The 20283-nt window shown below is 41.6% G+C and overlaps 1 long non-coding RNA gene across 1 annotated transcript in view; it reads left to right on the top strand.

Annotated features, from left to right (window-relative positions):
• Positions 1 to 6622: 6622 nt before the first annotated feature.
• The window catches only part of LOC140068919 (uncharacterized), a 28501-nt gene continuing 14840 nt past the window's right edge, over positions 6623 to 20283 (top strand). Inside the window, exons 1-2 of the long non-coding RNA XR_011848628.1 lie at positions 6623 to 6738; positions 7726 to 7859. This is a non-coding gene — a long non-coding RNA (uncharacterized lncRNA). The remainder of the gene's footprint in view (positions 6739 to 7725; positions 7860 to 20283) is intronic.

Consider the following 20283-nt stretch of genomic DNA (forward strand, 5'->3'; position numbering starts at 1 on the left):
AAAGGAAAATTGAATTTTAAAAAAACATTGAACTTTAAGAAGGCTAATTTCCCGAAATTCAGGGCTGCGCTACATGATATACACTGGGATCAGATACTGTCACATGATGATATTAATATTAAATGGGAGACATTCAAATCTATCCTGGGTCATTATACTTCTAAATTTATCCTAAAAATTATAGTATAGATGGGCTAGATTAAACCCTGCATGACTTACAGCTACAGTAAAAAGGGCAATTAATGATAAAAGAGGGCATTCAAAATATATAAATAATGGGTTGCCTGAGGCTTTCAGTACTTACAAAACACTTACCAAAATCTGTAAGAAGGAAATAAAATCAACCAAAATACAAAATAAAAGACAGGTGGTCAAACATAGCAAAACAAATTCTAAGAAATGTAAGTATATAAATGCAGATTGGACCCCTATCTTCTGAAAATGGGGCATGGGTTTTGTAGCTCTGTTTATACAATAGAAGAAAGAACTTCTGATGTGGGAGGTGCCAGTGTGGGTCATGCTTCCTATAATATACTACACCGTCTGTAATGAAGCTTTATTGATAATCCTTGGTCCCATTACACCAAAAAATGTTTTAACTCCAATTGTCACTGGGGCCAAATTTTTTTTGTCTGGATCTACAATTATAAAATATACAGGAAGCTCAGGTGAGCTGGGTGATGTGTGTTGGCAGTCTGGAAGTCTCTGCTATACTGCATGCAGAGCTGGAGGTGTTACACAGCCAAGGATCAGCAATAGTGACATTGTCGGTTTATGCTGCTTGATGGATACACAACTTACAAAGGACTGTGAGTCAAGCCTGTTATTATGGACTGTATTTTCTGTTAAATGCTGAAGCAAGTTATTCTGTTTCGTTAAACTGTTTTGGAAAGACATAAAACAGTTACCTGGACTGTTACTGAAGTTGCCATTTGAGTTGATCCTCTACAATTGGTGCTTTGGATGTGGGCATAATCCCCCAGATATATTGTTTGTTTAGAGCAAAGGCTTCACCTCAGAGCCAGCACACAGCAGCTGCCATGGAGGAGGTGATCAAGCACCTTGTGCAGTCAAACTTGCAGCAACCGAGAGCACATGCTGAGGCTTTGCGAGCCCAACAGGAGACCAACAAGTTCCTTGTCCAGCAGATGGCAGTACTGAGAGACCAAGATGATGGTCACCTTGTCAGAAAGACTGTAAGGGAAGCATTGCAGAAGATGACCCCGGAGGATGAAGTTGAGGCGTTCCTCACAGTATTTGAGCAAGTGGCTGACCGGCAGAAGCTGCCGCCAGGTCAGTGGGCTGAAGTACTGGCTCCATATTTAACTGGCGAGCCACAAAAGGCATATTATGACCTGGCCCTGCAGGATGCCAAGGAGTACCCTTAGCAGTCCGAGCACAGAGGGTGCACCACTGGGCCTATAGCCTGGACAAGCCACCAAGATCACAGCTGTTTGACCTTTTTCATCTAGTCCAGAAGTGGTTGCAACCAGACACCTTCTCTCCAGCCCAGATTGTCGAACGAGTGGTTATGGACCGATTTATGCACTCGCATCCCCGTGCCATACAGTGCTGGGTTGCACAGGGTGACCCCCAGAATGCAGATGATCTAGTGGGATTGGTGGAGAGGCTCCACACTATGGAGAATCCCTGGGAGGGCCAGGGGATATGAAATCTGTATACTGGGAGCCCCATAAAGATTGGAACTGTCAGAGACTGGGGCCTAAAACCTCTCATGATGGTCGCGCCAAGGACAAAGGGGGGCGCAAACCAGTGACCAAAGGGATACCCCGGGAGGTAATCTGTTGGAGATGTCAGGCTCCGGGTCATATGGCGGCCCAGTGTCCCTCACCACATAGCCCATGGATTGCTATGTGGTTCGCCACAGTTTCCTTTTTGCCCAGCCTGCATGTAGTGCCATACCAGCCAAGGGGGAGGGACCACAGATGTGTACCCTGATGGTTAATGGGACTCTTGTTTCAGGACTGTTGGAGTCAGGGAGTTTGGTCAGTCTCATCTCGGCCACTCTCCCTCACATTATGGCCCCCGGGAAAACTCTGGGTGTCACGTGCATCCATGGGGACACCAAGGTTTACCCAGTGGCTCAGGTTATGCTTGGGACAGACCAGGGTACTGTGTTGCACAATGTGGGGGTTGTTAAACAACTGATTTATGAGGTAATTGTTGGACGTGAATGCCCTCTGTTCTTTGACCTATGGGCCAAGGCAGCTTTGCAAAGTTCCCCAGAGAACCCAGTTAACTCTGTTGATGGAAATCCTGAGGAAACACCAGGGTTTCCTCTGAATGTCCTAATAGGGGAGAATGAGGAAGATTCAACTTCAGAGGAGGCAGCTGTCCCTGACTTAAATGTATCCAGGGAAAATTTTGGCAAAGCCCAACTCCGGGACATGAGGTTTGAGAAAGCGCACACTGCACGAAACGGACCGTCACCTTGGCATGGCGTGCATCTCCCCTGCTATGAATCCTTCCCCACAATAAAGTGAACATTGTCCCCGATACCGGTGAGTGCCGTATCCTTTTCTTTTCTTGCCCAACTCTGGGACATGACTTTAAAAGGGACGCTAGAGAATGTTAAAGTGTTAAATGGGGCTGCTCAAGAACCTGGGGCAGACAACCGGTACCCACATTTTGCCCTGAATCAGGACCTTTTATATCGGGTGACTAAAATAAGGGATGAGATAGTGGAGCAGCTACTAGTCCCAGGGCTATATAGACGTATGGTTATGGATATGGCCCATTCACACGTGTTAGGAGGTCACCTAGAGGTGGACAAAACACTTGAGAGGGTACTACAACGACTCTATTGGCCAGGTTGTTACCGGGAAATCAGTGATTACTGTCAATCCTGCCCTACCTGCCAGATCACATCCCCAGTGGCACATTTCTGCAGCCCTCTGGTCCCCTTGCCAATTAATGAGGTCCCATTTGAAAGAATAGCAATGGACCTGGTAGGACCCTTAGTGAAGTCAGCTTGGGGGCATCAGTACATCCTAGTCATTGTGGATTATGCAACATGTTACCCCGAGGCTGTCCCCCTAAGGAACCCCTCCTCCCAAAATATTGCCAGGGAGTTGTTCTATGTTTTTTCCCGCATAGGGATTCCCAAGGAGATCTTAATGGACCAGGGAACCCCGTTCATGTCAAAGGTGATGAGGGAATTGTGTAAGGTGTTAAAAGTCACCCAGTTGCGCACTTCAATGTACCATCCCCAGACAGATGGTCTTGTGGAGCGGTTTAATAAGACCCTGAAAGCCATGCTGAAAAAGGTGGTAGAGAAGGATGGGCGAGACTGGGACTGTCTTTTACCGTATCTTTTGTTTTTCGATTAGAGAAGTGCCCCAATCCTCCACCGGGTTTTCACTCTTTGAATTACTTTATGGCAGGAACCCCAGAGGTCTCTTGGATGTGGCAAAAGAAACTTGGGAAAGTGAGGTTACATCATATAAGAATGTGGTTGAGCATGCAGCTCAGATGCAGGAAAGGATGTCCAAGGTGATGCCAATTGTAAAGGAGCATCTTCTCCAGACCCAAGAGTCACAGGCCAGGGTCTATAATAGATCTGCTCATGTGAGACAGTTCCATCCAGGAGATCGCATACTGGTGTTAGTCCCTACTGTGGAGAGTAAGTTCCTAGCAAAATGGCAGGGGCCCTATGAGATAGTGGAAAAGGTTGGAGAGGTCAACTATAGGGTCCATCAGCCAGGGAAGAGGAAGCCCTTCCAGATCTATCATGTCAATCTGATCAAACCCTGAGGCTTCTTGAGAGCCTCATGTCAGGGTAAATTTAAAGCCATACAGGATCCCTGAGGCCCATAGGGATGTAATCTCCTAAGAAGTCCACAGGATGTTAGAACTTGGAGTGATTGTGAGGTCCAAAAGTGGGTGGTCCAGCCCCATAGTGTTAGTGCTAAAGCCAAATGGTGAATTAAGATTCTGCAACGACTACCGCAGACTCAATGAGGTATCCACAGTGGATGCTTACCCCATGCCCAGGGTGGATGAGCTAATAGAGCAATTAGGGCCAGCCAAGTACATCAGCACCCTAGACCTTACTAAGGGATATTGGCAGATTCCATTGTCTAAAGAGGCTAAGGAAAAAACTGCTTTTTCCACACCTGAGGGGAGTTTCCAGTACATTTGAATGCCATTTGGGTTGCAGGGGGCCCCTGCCACTTTCCAGAGAGCCATGGACCAGGTTCTACGTCCACACAGGAAGTATGCAGCAGCGTACTTGGATGATATTGTTATTTTCAGTCATGACTGGGAAACTCACCTCATTAAGCTTCAGGCTGTCCTGAATTCTCTAAGAAGGGCTGGATTTACGATTAATCCAAATAAATATGCCCTGGGAATGGACGAAACCAAGTACCTGGGTTACATAGTGGGAAGAGGGGAAATTAAACCCCAACTGAATAAAGTGGAAGCTATTCAGAATTGGCCCCACCCACTTAACAAGAAACAGGCCCGGGCATTTCTAGGAATTGTTGGTTACTACAGGCGATTTGTCTCCAGGTTTGCAGAGATAGCAGTTCCTTTGACTGACCTCACAAAGGGTACAAAGTCGGCAATGGTGCAGTGGTCTCCAGAAGCAGAGGGGGCTTTTAACCCCTTAAGGACGGAGGGTTTTTCGGCTAATTTCTCGCTCTCCAACTTCAAAAATCCATAACTTTTTCATTTTTACGTGTAAAGACCTGTGTGAGGGCTTATTTTGTGCGTAACAAACTTTACTTTCCCGTAATGTTATTTATTTTAACATGCCGTGTACTGCGAAGCTGAAAAAAAATTCCAAATGTGGAAAAATTGAAAAAAAAACGCATGTGCGTCAAGTTCTTGTGGGCTCAGTTTTTACGACTTTCACTCTTCGCTCCAAATAACACGCCTACTTTATTCTTTGGTTCGGTGCGATCGCGGTGATACCAAATTTATATAGGTTTTATTGTGTTTTAATACATTTTCAAAAATTAAACGAATGTGTACAAAAAAGAAAAAAAAATTTTTGCCATCTTCTGACGCTAATAACTTTTTCATACTTTGGCGCACGGAAATGTGTGAGGAATCATTTTTTGCGAAATGAGGCGACGTTTTCATTGCTACCATTTTGAGGTCTGTGCGACATTTTGATCATTTTTTATTTTATTTTTTATGTTATGTAAAAAGGTGTAAAAGTCGCATTTCGGACATTTGGGCGCCATTTCCCGCCTCGGAGGTCACCGCCGGCCGTAACCGTTTTTATATTTTGATAGATCGGGCATTTTGGGACGCGGCGATACCTAATATGTCTGTGATTTGTACTGTTTGTTATGTTTTATATCCGTTCTAGGGAAAGGGGGGTGATTTGAACTTTTAATATTTTATTAATTTTTTTTATTTTTTAAACTTTTTTTTTTCTTTTTTTTTTCACTATTTTTTAGACCATCTAGGGTACATTAACCCTAGATGGTCAGATCGCTCCTACCATATACTGCAATACGACAGTATTGCAATATATGGCGTTTTTGCAGGTCTTACATTACAATGAGCCACTGGCTCATTGTAACGAACCTGCATAAACCATGTAGCCTCGTGTCAAAAGAAGACCCGAGGCTACCATGGTAACCGATCGCCGCCCCCCGATGACGTTCGGGGGCGTGGCGATCGAAAAAAAGATGGCGGCGCCCGCGCGCCGCCGTCTTTTAAACGCCGCCCGCGACTTTGCGGGCGGCGTTTAGAGGGTTAATAGCCGCGATCGGTGCTAGCACTGACCGCGGTTATTAGCGGTGGGGGTTTTGTGCAAAATGCAAAAACCCCCACCTCTGTATGAAGAGGACTCAGCCCGTGAGCCCTCTTCATACATCCCTTATACCTCTGCGCCGTAGAGCTACGGCGCAGAGCGTTAAGGGGTTAAAGAGTTAAAGGAAGCCTTGTGTAGTCAAACAGTGTTGATAGCTCCTGACTTCTCCCGCGAGTTTGTGGTCCAGACAGATGCGTCTGATGTAGGTCTGGGTCTCAAGTAGTAAATTGGGTAGAGCACCCAGTAATTTATCTTAGCAGGAAAATGTCCCCAAAATTAAACTGAGAACAATTATGCCGTCATTGAGAAGGAATGTCTGGCCATAAAGTGGGCACTAGACTCCCTCAGGTACTATTTATTGGGAAGGAGGTACAAACTAGTGTCAGACCATGCCCCACTAAGATGGATGCGGGAAAAGAAGGGGAAAAATGCCTGGGTCACCCGCTGGTTCCTGGCCCTACAAGATTTTTCTTTTACGGTGGAGCACAGGCCAGGAAAAATGCAGGGAAATGCAGACGCGCTGTCCAGGGTGCATAGTCTGGTGGCTAAAGGTGCCAAAACCCCCGGCTTTTGTCAGAGGAGGGGGGTATGTGAGAAGGTACAAGGGGCCATTATTGATGGCAGTGAAGTGAGCTGGTTAATGTTTGGTCAGGAACCTTAGGTTTCTGACAATTGTTAATGTAGCAAAGCTGCTTAATGCAGTTGATCCGGGCCAGCTTTCATTGGAGTAGTCAAGAGCAGGGTGGGTGACTACTCCCACATATCCAGGCCAGGTTTTGGTTGACAGATAAAGCCAGGAAGCTCAGGTGAGCTGGGGAATGTGTGTTTGCAGTCTGGAAGTCTCTGCTGTACTGCATGCAGAGCTGGAGGTGTTACACAGCCAAGGATCCGCAATAGTGACATTGTCGGTTTATGCTGCTGGATGGATACACAACCTACAAAGGACTGTGAGTCAAGCCTGTTATTATGGACTGTATTTTCTGTTAAATGCTGAAGCAAGCTATTCTGTTCCATTAAACTGTTTTGGAAAGAAATAAAACAGTTACCTGGACTGTTACTGAAGTTGCCATTTGAGTTGATCCACTACAATGGACAGCAAGCAGAGATTTTGAAAACCACGAGGAATTGATACGGAACGTATATTTGAAAACTGTAACTTTTCAATATATTAAATATATCAAGTTTCTGCTGAAAGTGGACAACCCCTTTAAGGACTGAAAAGAGATGTTGAAAATTACGGTGTTTAAATACAAGAAACATTACTGTCAGTATCATCAAAATTCTAAAGGAGTAAATACATTAAATGATAAATTCCTAGTATTAAATTCCTATATTATAGTATACAGTAATATATAGTATATATCATGATGGAAGAAGGAGGCAGCACTCCAATACAGATTATAATCCAAGATGATTTAGAGTGGCAATGTTTTGGTGACATTCACCTTTCTCAAACCCAATGAATATCACCGAAAATTTGAATCAGAGTGCTGCCTGCTTTTCCATCATTATACGGAAGAGGTTCATATGCCATAACATGGAGACTTTTCACCCTCCCTTATTGAGTAAAAACACACTGCTTCCTTTATGGCTGGTTTTAGATAAAGTGGGGCCCTGGGCAAAGTCAGTAACAGCCAGTAAGAGGCTCCCTTTAGTATGGTAAAACAATCTGTAATATTATCACTACAGCCTTGGAGCGCTGGGGACCTGGATTTAAGTGCCAGGTCATCATCTGCAAACAGTTTGTATGTTATCACCATGTTTGCGTGGATTTCCTCCCACATTTCAAAACAAACTGGTAGTTTGATAAGATTGTGAGCCCCATTGGGGACAGGGACTGATTTGGCAGGCTCTGTGTATAGCGCTGCATAATCTGTGTGTACTATATAAAGACATTGGGGCACATTTACTTACCCTGTCCTCTCGCAATCCAGTGTCACGTTCTCCGTCGAAGATTCGGGTCTTCCGGCAATTCACTAAGGTAGTACGCCCGATGTCCACCAGGTGTCGCTGCTACGCTGAAGACCACCAGAGTTTGCCGGAGTTAACCGTCCTATCTTGGGTGCAGGTAAGCGCGTCACATTTTTTAAAAAAAATCTGTGTTTTTTCCGAATCCGTCGGGTTTTCCGACAGCCACACCCCCCTGATTTCCGTCGCATGCATGTTGGCGCCGATACGCCACAATCCAGGGCAATTCAGAGAAAAACGGTGCAAATCGGTAATTTTCAGGAAAACCGATGAAAAATAGCGATTAGTAAATGACCCCCATTATTAATTAATATTATTAGAATAGAAGAATAATATAGAGATTTCTAGATGGAGAACTATAACGTAGATTATATATACAGTAGATATGAGAGATAAATACAGTAGAATAGAGATAGAAGGTTGATTGATAAATTGAGAGAAAAAGTGAGATATATAAATGGTCAGATCATAGGAGATATATAAATGGTCAGATTATAGGAGATACATATGTAGACAGGAGATAGATAATAAACATCTTCACTCGGGCATTCAACTAAGGGGTATTAACCCTTTCAATCACAGGCATTTCTGTATCCTTTGTCACATTATTGGCAAGAGCAACTTTTATGTTTCCAAAAAAACCAGAAATTAAAGCAAAAAGAGCTAAAGTAAATTGCAACAAACCACATATTTTCTGAAAGCAGACACTTGCCCCATTTTCAAAATAGATGGTACATGTGTAGTGTAGATCATAATATCACTAAAACTGAAATAACTAAATATCTGCTTTTCAGCTAGAAAGATTTTATGGCATCCGTAAAATCTCTATATTTTTGCAAGTGGATATTTTTTAATATAAAACTTACATCGGAGTGGAGGTTTATGCACAAATAGGGATTTAAAAATGTATTAAAAATATATAAAACACAAAATAAAAAGCTCCTATTCTGTCAAGATCAGTGGGTTTTTTTCAGAAATCACCATGTAAACAAGAATCACTTTTTAATTCATATACACTACCACCTTCATGCAACATTGCAGCAAACAGCAAAAGCAAAAAGCAAAAGTTGCATGAAAATTCTAAATTTCCTCTAAAATATGTACAAATCCAGAATGCTGTACTTATATAAAGAAAATATACTTTCCAAAAACACCAAGATGTGAGGAGATCATACATACCCCACATATATATTCCCCAAAATATGCAGCAAAGAGAAGGATAAATCCACAGGGGACACCAAACTAGTTTTGTAGAAAATTGCACTGAGCTTTACATAGATCTATCATTGTGTGCTCCCTTACACAGTGGTAACCCAAATAAATAACAATATATCTATAAACCAAGCTAATGAGATAACAAAAGTCACTATTAGATGTGCGCCATTGTATTAGCTGCACAATAACAGAACCCACCAAGCTTCATAAGAATTTGAGTGAGAACGTCATAACATAGGTATACATAATGAAGGATGGTGTGAAATAAAAACTTTATTCCAGAACATGTGTGTGTGTTTTGGTGTTACATATAACTTTATGGACACGTACCTGGTTGTGGTGTTCATATGTAGCCACATGAGGCAAAGAGAATTGAATGTTCATCGTATCACTCAATTTCACAAAAAAATTATCACAAAATAAAAGGCAATTAGAGAGAAAGTTTGTTCTTAGATAGTTCTGGATAGGAGAGAGTTAAAAAATTTGAACATTAGTTGATATTATTCCTTATCAAAATGTAGTAACATAAAGTCAATATTTCCATTATCTGTGAGGATCAGCAGCTCTTGTGTGCAGAAAATTCTCCCTGTGGCCTAATGGCTAAGAATCTGGAGAGGGGTGCACACTTCAGAGGGCTATATCTTTGGCTCTGTGATACTTAGAAACTTCTTTTTACCTTTGAAAGAGTGAGTGAGAGAGAGTCTCCTCTTTTGTATGGATCTAAATGTTTCTAAGTGTCGGATATTAATTGTTCAAATGCCGTCAGGAATGATTTTTAGAAATAAAAATTGCACCTGAATAAACCGGAATATACACAATTCTATTTGAAAGAAGAGACTCTTCTCTTTTAGGGAGCTCTGGGCAAAAGCAAATGCCCACTTTGCCTACCCATATATATATATATATATATTATTCTATGGAAGCATTAAAATAAAGTTTAAAATTATTCATGTGTTCAAGAAGATATTGCCCAGACTTGTGCTGCATCCAGTTTTTATGCCTTTATTATTTAATTCCATGCATCATTAAGCCTTATTTGTGTACATTATAGTTCACTTATCATGGTAGCAAATGGGTCAGGTTCATTTTGCCTTTGTCATGTTTTCTTAACGCAAAGTACAAAGAAGAAATCCACTGCAGAACATTCCGTGATCATAGGTCACAGGCAACAAAGAATTACATTCAGTATAGGAAGAAACAGCCAACCTCTTAATTCAAACTGTTTTCTAATAAAAGCTCTCAACTTGACAAACAGTAGAACCTCTTAATAACTCAGAGTGCGGAGGTCAACAAATACTTCCATAAACCCTATTAGGATTGTCATTAGATGTATTTTTTTTCCTTAGCGAGTGCTGCATTTAAGAAATGTACTTTAAAAGGTAATTATCAGAAAATATACCTTTTAAGAGTGAAAGAATTGTTACTATCAATAAAGAAGTCGACAAACCAAAAACTTAAGTGGATAAGCATGTACTTTAAATAAGTTGATACAAACATTTTATGTAACTTAATGGTCTACTACCTGTTGTTAAACTGTTCTCATACGTCCGATAAAGCAAAAGGAGACTTGGCTGTCTACAATAATGGTAGAATACAATTAGATTAACAATATGGAGATCCCTTCCTTGTCAGTGCACATACACTCACCGGCCACTTTATTAGGTACACCATGCTAGTAACGGGTTGGACCCCCTTTTGCTTTCAGAACTGCCTCAATTCTTCATGGCATAGATTAAACAAGGTGCTAGAAGCATTCCTCAGATATTTTGGTCCATATTGACATGATGGCATCACACAGTTGCCGCAGATTTGTTGGCTGCACATCCATGATGCGAATCTCCCGTTCCACCACATCCCAAAGATGCTCTATTGGATTGAGATCTGGTGACTGTGGAGGCCATTTGAGTACAGTGAACTCATTGTCATGTTCAAGAAACCAGTCTGAGATGATTCCAGCTTTATGACATGGCGCATTATCCTGCTGAAAGTAGCCATCAGATGTTACAGGGTACATGGTGGTCATAAAGGGACAGCAACAATACTCAGGTAGGCTGTGGCATTGCAACGATGCTCAATTGGTACCAAGGGGCCCAAAGAGTGCCAAGAAAATATTCCCCACACCATGACACCACCACCACCAGCCTGAACCGTTGATACAAGGCAGGATGGATCCATGCTTTCATGTTGTTGACGCCAAATTCTGACCCTACCATCTGAATGTCGCAGCAGAAATCAAGACTCATCAGACCAGGGAACTTTTTCCAATCTTCTACTGTCCAATTTCGATGAGCTTGTGCAAATTGTAGTCTCAGTTTCCTGTTCTTAGCTGAAAGGTGTGGCACCCGGTATGGTCTTCTGCTGCTGTAGCCCATCTGCCTCATAGTTCGACGTACTGTGCGTTCAGAGATGCTCTTCTGCCTACCATGGTTGTAACGGGTGGCAATTTGAGTCACTGTTGCCTTTCTATCAGCTCGAACCAGTCTGCCCATTCTCCACTGACCTCTGGCATCAACAAGGCATTTCCGCCCACAGAACTGACGCTCACTGGATGTTTTTTCTTTTTCGGACCATTCTCTGTAAACCCTAGAGATGGTTGTGCGTGAAAATCCCAGTAGATCAGCAGTTTCTGAAATACTCACACCAGCCCTTCTGGCACCAACAACCATGCCACGTTCAAAGGCACTCAAATAACCTTTGTTCCACATACTGATGCTCGTTTTGAACTGCAGGAGATTGTCTTGACCATGTCTACATGCCTAAATGCACTAAGTTGCCGCCATGTGATTGGCTGATTAGAAATTAAGTGTTAACGAGCAGTTGGACAGGTGTACCTAATAAAGTGGCCGGTGAGTGTATATTCCAGACAGAATGCCTTGACTGTAAAAATTCATAAAAATTTAAGATATTAACTCTAATTGTGATTATTGGAACACTCCAGTGAAAACTGATATGCTTAAAGGGTTGTGCCCACAAAAGAAAGTCCTCAAATCTTAATGCACTAGGAATACTAACAGGATAAAGATAACTTTTCTCCACCTATTTTGCAATTTTATTTAGTTTTTCTGCTGCTTTTGCTCCAATTACTACATCAGCCCCTGAGTGTAACTTTCAGCTGTGTGGGTGGGCACTAACTGAGCAGTCACTTGGTGCAGAGCAAACACTACCTGATAGCTTTCTACTAGGCTTGTGCATATGAACTTTCTACAGGGTTTAGCTACACTTTTCTTTACCTTTCTATTTCTACAAAGATATCTGAGATATTATAAAAGAGATATTAGATAAATCTGAGTCATGAGATGGATAAAAATATCTGTAATAAGTTAGATACAAGAAAGTAAGATATATCATATAGACACATGCCTAGAAAGCTACCTGCTTAGTCAAAATCCCACACGTACCTCTGCTATCTCACCTAACCAATCACACACACCTCTGCTATATCCAACATACGCTCTGCAATTTAAAATACTTGAAAATGTTATTTTGCCTTTTTATGATCCATTTATGACATGGATTGTGTCCATGGATTCCAAGGTGAGCTGGGGTATAATGATGTTGCTTATAGACGGCTCACATTTCCAATGGTGACGTTTGGTGTAGGCTGGTAAAAAGAATACCAATGACCCCCCTTACCATTAAATAGGAACGAGCCACCACCAGGGTTGCCATGGAAGAGCTTTGTATTATCCAGTACAGGCAGTCCCCGGGTTATGTACAAGATAGGTTCCATAGGTTTGTTCTTAAGTTGAATTTGCATGTAAATCGCAACTGTATATTTTATAATTGTAGTTCCAGACAAAAATGTTTTGCCCCAGTGACAATTGGAGTTTCTAAATTTTTTGCTGTAATGGGATGAAGGATTACTAATAAAGCTTCATTACAGACACCATACAGCTGATCATTGCAGCCTGGGACTATAGTAAAGCATCCAGAGACCTTCACCAGAGGTTACAGTGGAAAGTGGGGTCTGTCTGTAACTAGGGGTCATCTGTAAGTCGGGCATTCTTAAGTAGGGGACCGCCTGTACCTAATTTCTACAAAATGTTGGAAACTGGGCTTTGAAAGGACAAAACCGTGGCCTCTGATACCAACTTAATGTCAACATGGTGTTCCCCCTCAATGTCCATTAGACACATCATTACTAAGGTGAAAGTAATTGAATAAAAAAAAAGCACACAAACAATTTTTCTAAATATTTTATTAAAATAAGGACTCTTTGACACTCCCTGGTTAACAATTTTAATTTTAAAATATCCAGGTCATCATCTGAGTCCATTTAATCCGGTGTAGTCCAAGGCTCACATGAATCTGAAAAAAAAAGCAAACTAGCACATGGGCACATCAGCCCAGTTCACTGCGCTGTCCATTATCACTGTGCCGCTTACTGGCTTTACTGAGGGGTAGCACTGTGACCCTCAGATGAGAGACACGAACGCAAACAAGAGATTCACATTCATGTGATCTGACCAGACAGGAATACCTGAGTGACTATAGTCCATGGTCAACCAAAAGCACCGTTACCTTTTGGCAGCCCCACAATCTCATCTCCTGTCTTAATGTCTGCTAAACAATATTTCCTGATGCAACAGCCTGAAATATCCTTGTCCAGCTTTTCAAACCTTCCTTGGCTTGTTGGGCCGCTTCCTCTAATCCTACATGAGAGATGTCAGCTACAAGCAATAAAAAAGGTTCTCCCTTTACTATTGTCTGGTTTTAGTACTAAATAAATGGCACTAAATTATTTCCAGAAATGTGAAGACAGAAATCAAATTTGTTTTGTATATTGATGTATGTGGTGCAATGTGAGTCTTATGGCAAAACCCTATAGGAAAATGTTTTGCTTTAAAGCCATCCTTACATTGGATTGTCTCCTGATCTTCAGCATTAATATCTGATTGATGTTGTGTACTGGACACCGCCACATTGTTAATCATGGCTGTGGTAATGCAATCTCAATAGTGAGTGTGCTCATTAGGATACTGCCTATTACTGGTAAGAACTAATGATAAAGTTAAATCTATTGTATAATGGCAAACTAAACATATCTATCTAACTTGACAGCGTACCATAAGCAAAAAAGAATAGTGGGACCGGCACCACCCTCTCCACACAACCCGAACTCAGTGGCGTCCCAGAGTGTGAACTGGCGTCAAATCGCTGCTCCCCGGAGGTGCACGTGTGAATGCACAGTGAATCAAGTAATCCCACGAGAAGAGAAAACACGGCACTCACCGGTATGTGCAACGTTGAAGTCTTTATTCGGACGGACACAGGACAGGAGTGATGCATGCCACGACTAGGCGACGGGCCGTTTCGCGCACAAAGCGCTTCCTCCAGCCTCCGAGGAAGCGCTTTGTGCGCGAAACGGCCCGTCGCCTAGTCGTGGCGTGCATCACTCCTGTCCTGTGTCCGTCCGAATAAAGACTTCAACGTTGCACATACCGGTGAGTGCCGTGTTTTCTCTTCTCGTGGGATTACTCTATCTAACTTGACTGTTCAAATACCCTGATTGTACCACACATGTTTGTCTCCAAGTGTAACATATAATAGATAAGGTATGGAAGAATACAGCTAGAAACAGGTTAGCTATTTTATTCCAAACTTCTATATGCTTATCAAGCAAAGCAGACCCCCTGACAAAGGAGACAACCTAAACACACATTGGGCTGGCATATATGGTATGGATCCCCCTCCTAACTTCATTACTCTATTTGGGATCTTTGAGGTTAGCACCATTATTACGGGTATTTTATTCTAACTGGCCCTATAGTCTGCATTATTTCAGGTATTTCCTGCCAATATTGGGGCTTATTTACTAATGGTATTAGGGATTTGGGCCACTGTGGCAGGTACTTAGAAGGGGATTGCGTCACACGAAATCAGATTTTGGTGCAGCGGCGCCGGCTTTCATGCGACAGAAAGCGGGGGTGTGCTGTCAGGCGATCCGACTGATTAGGATTAATCACGAAATTTAAGATTAAAATTGTGTCGCAACCAATGTACTTGCATACGTGGACCTAAGCTGGGAAACAACACATGCAGGATATGGGGCGCACAATGTTAGTGAATCGCGGCACAGTGCATAGTCGATGGACAATGCACTTTCGGGAACTCCTCTGGACGGGTAAGTAATTATTCTCCATTATCAACACTTATTTTTACCTGGCTTTGTCCTGTATTTTCTGTTATATTTTGATATTACATAATTTAATATTTATTGTAATAAATTATTCACAATAATTTAAATTCCCTTATTTGTTTGTTTGGTTGGATTGGTCTTTTAGGGGGACAGTACATTTAGAGGTCTTACACATGGTAGTTATGTAACATCCACAGTTTTTTTTGCATTTTTCGGACCCAAGCATATTATCTAGTTTGACAATGAAAAAGATTCAAACGATCCAGCACTTTTTTAATGAAAAATTCTTGCTTCTTTATTAAATCATCATATAAAATCAATCAGCACATAGTGGTATCCACAAACAGCTACGTGTTTCCAGTATAAAAACTCTTCATCAGTTTTTTACTTGAAACGCATAGCTGTTTGTGGATACCACTATGTGCTGATCGATTTTATATGATGATTTAATAAAGAAGAAATCATTTTTTCATAAAAAAAGTGCTGGATCGTTCGAATCTTTTTCATTGTCTGAAAAAACCTGCCACCAGAGGGTGTATCCTTTTGCACTTTCAAGAGGGCGGGGAGGATCACCAAATGCTCACAGGTGTAAGGATTTCCTTCAAAACACACTTGCCTCATGGACTTTTCTTCTATCTTACCTAGTTTGTCCCAGCATCATTAAAGGGTAACAATGCGTGCACAATGCCTAGACCCTCCCATCTGTAAATAAAACCCTGCATTCTATAATGCTATTCACTTGTATGATATGTTTTAGTGGGTTACTGTTGTCCTTACTTTACTCCTACAGAAGAAAATGTACATCATTACAGAGTCTCTTTTACTCATGAAACAAAGACGTTCAGAACAGAATAACTGATCATCTAAATGTATTAATGCAGCTCGTAAAATCAGAAGAAACCTTGCTGAATGAAACATTAAGGCTGTCAGTAAGGGCATGGTGACTGTATCGACAACAAAGATTCTTCCAAGTAATGAAGAGGGTTACATGATTAAGTTCCCTGAAGCATGTAGTACCTGCTGCGCACACTTACCGCTTATTGCTGTGCTTCTGAGTGGCAGAAGAGATTCTCTTCTTTTTCAGCGGCCGGATCAATGGGATTAGAGGATTTTCTCTGAATGCTTGCCTGGGGCTCCTTGTCAAGCCTGCAGTTTTAGGGTTACAGTTCACTTTACTCCTGTTTATCGTGATCTTTTCATTTTCTTAGATTTTCTTGTCCTGCTGTACTATCCATTAATGTGACAATATGCACTTAGTTACATATTTATAGAGCTGCTGAGAAATACATTGGTTTTGTGTTTATTTCAGTAGGCTAGGAGTGAATGATCATTGGTATCATTTTCAGTCTAGGCCATTGGAACCCTGTGTATAACCAGGCCAAAAAAGTAACATTTAACTGATAAAGTTAGAAATGCTTCACTGTTTCATTTCTTTTGCTTCACAATGCTTTTAAAGAAAAACTAGTAAATATACAAGCAGTACAACACAAGGAAAATACCAAAAATAACATAGTCTTTACAGGTTGTGCCCATTTACTTTAATACATTTAGGACCAGGCCTTTTTAATTTTGTGTTTCCACTTTTTCACTACCTGTTTTTTTTCCATGTACAGAGCTGAATGAGGGCTTTTTTTCTGCCTGTATATCTTATTCCAGTGTACTGGAGAGAAGGAAAATTCCAAATGCAAGGAAACTGTGGAAGAAACACATTTGTGCCATTTTATTGTGGACACTGTTTTTACAACTTTCAATGTGATATCCAAAAAACACTTCTCCTAAATTCTTTGGGTCATTACTTTCACAAGGATACCAAATTTATAGAGAATGAAATCCTTTTGTGCAAACATTTTTTTTTCATTTAGTCCTTTTCTAAAGCCGATAACTTTTTCATACTTTGGCGTGAAAAAATATAAGGTATTATCTTTGCTGACATTTTCATTACTACTATTTTGAGGACTGTATAACTTTTGATCACTGCTTACACATGTATTTATGAAGTGTTAGGCCAGTATTGTGGTGCGGCTGCCATGACACAAAATTCTACGGTGCAGAATTCAGACCATTTGCCACATTTATTATAACAATGTGACAGAATTGTGCCTCACACTTTATGTTAAAGGTGCATCAAAAAAAAAGTTGGTGCACACCTCCTAGTCAGTTCAAGGTGTGCCAGATTCATGACTTCCGTGCACCAGTATTCAATAATCTAACAATAGTGGGGCAAACTGCACCTAGTGCAGTACTTTTGATATATGTGGGCCTATTTGTTATAAAACAGCAAAAAAAAAAGTTTCTATTCGGAGATTTTGGTTCGATTAACCATTATGGGGTTCACCACTGGAAATAACTGGGATAGATTGGGAATTTTGGCACTTGGAAAGTTGTATCTGGGTCCCAGCAGCCAGTTTCAGAGATCTGTACATAGCTATTTTTCTCATATGTATGTCATTTAATAATACCAGGTGTTTTCATCTGTGCATTGTATTATATTGCAAATGTGAGTTTTTCATGTTTTTTTGGAACACGACAAAGTATAAAGATATAATTTTTGGCAGATCATTTCTGCTTCGTCCGCTCATTTATGCTTCGTCACACAGGTCACCAAAACAGTAATGTTCGATAATGTAAGGTTTATGCAGCTGTGGGAAACTTTGTCTTAACCAGTAAGTTCCTCCACATGTTCGTTAGTGTAATTAAATTGTATAAGAAGAGAAAACTGTATAAGGTATAGGAAGAGGGGAAAGAAGGATACAGAGGATTTGTCCGGCTTGCAGGTGTGGATCCTCTGGACCACTGCAGACGATGACATAAGCCACTACCTGGGACCGGAGTCTAAGTGGTACCCGGTTTTCACCAGAGCCCGCCGCAAGGCAGGTTAGACAAGCTGCGCGTGGTACCACCAGGTCGTTCCTCAGGCGTGACTTGTCTGCAGTGGCAGCCAAGGTAGAAGTACAGAGACGGCAGACAATCTCGTGGTCGAAGTCCAGGCACAAGGTCAGGGCAGGCGGCAGAGGTGCAACGTCAGAGTCCGGCACAGAGGTCCAAGCAGAAGGGTATGGGAACACAGCACACAGGACAGCAACACGGAGGAACACTGGTACATGGGAACACGGAGGAGCTCAGGTAACGCAGGAACACGGAGGAGGTCAGGTAACACTGGAGACACAGGAACGCAGAAGACACAGGAATGTAGGAATCGCAGGCAAATTGCAGAATAGCTTTCTCTCAAGCTGTGAGGCAGAAAGATCCGGCAAGAGTGTAAGGAAGGTGCAGGGTTTTTAAAGGGGAAGTGATCAGCCAGTGCACCAATTAGCTGTGCACTGGCCCTTTAAATTTCCTGAAGACGCCGCACGTGCGCCCTAGGAGGCGGGGACGCACGCGGCCGGAACCTGCCAGCGATTCCGGAGCAGGGAGAGGTGATTTGCGCCGGCACCGCACCTGCGAGCCCCGGAGAGCACGGGTGACCCCCGTGGCCTGCGATATGGGTCGCGGGACCACCCGTGACAGGATTGCTATGTGGGGCTGAATGGACTATATATATTAACCCCATTGTTAATGTCTGGCGGTCTCTGGGTCTGAAATCCAACAAAGTAAGCTTTGTCTCTGGAAAAAGAACAAAGATTCGAGGTTGTCTGTCCTAGATTAATACCTGGTTAAGTGGTATAAAGTGGACTGCTAATGAATCATCATTCACATCATACATCTTATGCACAACAGTTTAGGCTGAGGTAGCCTCAGCTCTATTGAGCATTTCTGCACTGTCTGTTCTTACTTAGGACCAGCATCTGGTCATATTTGATGGTTGTGCCTTTTTGTCCTTCTTGAATACTATCAGAGCCTCATCTTGTTCACTCCACTATGATACCAACACAGATGTTAGAGGTTCTCATTATTAGAGCACTGCAGTTTCAATTTCTTGTGATTGGTGGAACAGGAGATCAGAATTGCCCATAAATCTTCATAATACATAAATCACTGATGCACCTGCATGACCATTCACCAGTGGCATAACTAGAAGCTGGTGGACTCCAATGCAAAGTCTTTGCCAGGCCCCCAACTATAATGTACGGTTTATAGTAATAGTCTTCTCATATGGGAAAGTGACACCATAAGGGCCCCCTTAACCTCTTGGGCCCAGGTGCGACCACAACCTCTGCACCCCCTCAAGTTACGCCCCTGCCATTCATTTCTATTAGAATTCACAAGTTCATTTTTCAGGCAGTTCTACAAAAGTGAATGGAGCACACATGCTTATTCACCGGATGATTTAGGATCTGTATGATTATCCTTGTAATGTACATCAGGGCTGTATAGTAAAGTTTAAAGAACAGAGGGAAAGAACTGACATAAAGGTGTCACCTATATTTCCTCTGTTGATAAACATCATTATGAGGGGCTCAGATTGATATTTCGGGTTTTTCTAATCTAGAAACAGACAAAACCTTTGTAATAAGGCTGAAGAAAGCCAACGCATAGTCAGGCAAACTACAGTTATTCTTTAAAGTTCACTTCTTACAAACTATAGAAAAGGAATTGCATTTTATTAAGTGTGAACTACATCCTTCATAAACTATATATAAAGTTAAAATGAGAACAGAACAGGTATAAGACAGAAAGAAACAATGCACAGCATGAGATAAAGACTATATACAATAATACTACAGTTTTCTCTCAATCTTTCTTATTGACTATATTACTACAATGATGACACACAGAACGTCATCTGTCTCAGGCAGTAATGGCCAGCGAGCTGCGGTCTCCTAGAATCATGTATCACTGTACAATCATCACTGGAGGACCAGGCCTGAGCTTTTATAGAATATCTGGTTAAACCAAAGGTACCCTTAGGGACAAGACTCAGTAAATGGAAGAGAGGCAATGTTTGCTTTTTCAGAGGTAGATTACTCCATAACTGATTGTACTAAGATTCATCAAAAGCAAATTCTGAAATTCTGAAAGCCTATTTTTTAATAGTAGATGTTTTTCAATCTGCTTTCATATATCAATTTGGTAATACCTGTGTTCACTAGGGTTGAGATTAATGGTGGTGTATGCCACCTTTTTTACATATAAACTTTATTAGAAATAAAATACTGAGATAGATTTGAAGATGTTTCTAGGGCATTTTGACACAGAAAATATTGGTGTGAGATTATAAATAATTAAAATT

This window comes from Engystomops pustulosus, chromosome 7 (genome assembly GCF_040894005.1).
Source record: "Engystomops pustulosus chromosome 7, aEngPut4.maternal, whole genome shotgun sequence".
Lineage (NCBI taxonomy): Eukaryota > Metazoa > Chordata > Amphibia > Anura > Leptodactylidae > Engystomops > Engystomops pustulosus.